Here is a 2,500-nt window from a genome sequence, read left to right on the forward strand (position 1 = left end):
TTTCTGTGTGAAGTTTTTTGTCAGAAAATGGAAATAAATGCTGTGACCAACTCGAGTCATGTGTTTTTCTTACCGTAAGCGTTTCACCAAAACTGCGTTCCAATCCCCATACTTCCCTACTATTTAGTATGCCAGAAAAAGATTTAGGATGTCCCAATACATGCATTTCAATTGTAGTATGTTGAAAATACATAAATGCCCCACTAACTCCATTAGCATGTTGGAGTATTCGTCTTTATTCTTGACATTTCTCGACATAATGAGAAATAAATTTTCCTTTTCTGATTTTTTTTTCTCTCTCCTGTGTCCCTTAAAGGCCTACTTCACCGGTGGGAATATGAAGGTGTATTGAATTCTGAGATCCTATGTAGTATAAATCTAACCCTACATTTCTCTTACTGTGATGTCACAGTAAGAGAAATGTAGGGTTAGACAGTGAGACCATAAAACACTCTATCTGCCTTTTCTCAGGCTAGGATGAACCAATTTTAATTTTTTTTGCACATTTATACTACATAGGATCTCAGAATTCAATACACCTTCATATTCCCACCGGTGAAGTAGGCCTTTAAACTCTTCTGTACTTTACTATGTAGTGTAGTAAAAAGAAAGAGTAAGTGGATTGGACTCCACCATACCCATAAATTAGCAGTTAGTTTATTTGAGATTGTGTGTTTTGAATTACTGATACAAGATGTATTAAGCAGTATTGAGGAACCATCTTTTTTTCAGACGCTACATTTCAGTCTATAATGAACATTGATTTCATGACACACTCACGGGAGGATTCATCCACTAACAGCTGTCAAACTAAACCACTATTTTCAGGAATATACAGCCCCGGAAAAAATTAAGAGACCTGTCTGGATTTTTCTTCAATCTTCATCTCTACATTACTTATTGAAAATTATCTAAATGACAATATTTCTATTGTGATCTTTTTTAGAAATGTTGTCAGTAGTTAATATTATAAAATCTAAATGTTCATTCTACTCAAACATATGCCTCTAAAGAGTAAAACAAAGAGACACTGAACATTTGGAGTGGTCTCTTAATTCTTTCCCGGAGTTCAATGTTTTGGCCACCTGGGGGCAGCAGAGACCAGTTGTGAACCGCACATTTCCGTTTCACATTCAAAGTTGATTTGGTGAACTAACTTTGTTGTTTAATTAAAGGTGATACGAGGAACTATTAAATATTTCTGAAACAGTCTCATGTTTCCTCTGATGATCATAAATGACATGTAACAGCAAACGAGACCATCAGTGCAAAGAATGCTATTTTCATATAGTTTTTCTCAATGCCTTTGTCATGGGTATATACGCTCACCCAGGAACAACATCTGGCGTAATAATAAACACTACCGCTTTTGTCCAAATGAACAAAAACGTAAAGTTCCTCGGGGCACATTTAAAAACCGTGGTTACATAGCAACCTTATCATCCACTTGGAGTTGTGTCTCTACACACACACACACACACACACACACACACACACACACACACACACACACACACACACACACACACACACACACTCACTCGAACACTGATTATTATTAAATAGATATTACAGTGTGTTCACCAGCTGTAAGTTATCAGATGCTATGGAAACATAAATAAATAAATACAATTCTAAACATACAAATACATCTGGGAAAATTAATAATAAATATATTGAATATATAAATGAAATTCAGATGGATAAAAATGTATATACAGCCACTCCAAATGTTCAGTGTCTCTTGTTTTACTCTTTAGAGGCATATGTTTGAGTAGAATGAACAGTTAGATTTTATAATATAAAACTACTGACAACATTTCTACCAAATTCACCATAAAAATATTGTCATTTAGAGCATTTTCAATAAGTAATGTAGAGATGGAGATTGAAGAAAAATCCAGACTGGTCTCTTCATTTTTTCTGGGGCTGTTTGTACAGTATATATTAATAAATATATATATATAGTATATATTAATAAATAAATACACATTTCACACGTATTAAATTAGTGATGTATTCATTTATAGTGACAATGATTAATTAAATCGCATAATTATTTATTCTTTTATTTCCTTTTTTAATTATTTTATCCATGCGTTTATTTGATCATCATCATATATATATTATTATTATTATTATTATTATTATCATATAACGATGATTCTATTAATTTTTTGAAGCATTGAATTATGTATTTATTATTTATATATATGTACAGCCCTGGAAAAAATTAAGAGACCAGTCTGGATTTTTCTTCAATCTCCATCTCTACATTACTTATTGAAAATGCTCTAAATGACAATCTTTTTATGGTGCATTTGGTAGAAATGTTGTCAGTAGTTTATATTATAAAATCAAAATGTTCATTCTACTCAAACATATGCCTCTAGAGAGTAAAACAAAGAGACACTGAACATTTGGAGTGGTCTCTTCATTTTTTTCCAGAGCTGTAGATATCGTTTTGGCCGTTCAAAGCATTCCATATTTCAGAGGTTTG

This window comes from Ammodytes marinus (assembly GCF_949987685.1).
Source record: "Ammodytes marinus genome assembly, contig: scaffold_79, whole genome shotgun sequence".
NCBI classification, from domain to species: Eukaryota; Metazoa; Chordata; class Actinopteri; order Uranoscopiformes; family Ammodytidae; genus Ammodytes; species Ammodytes marinus.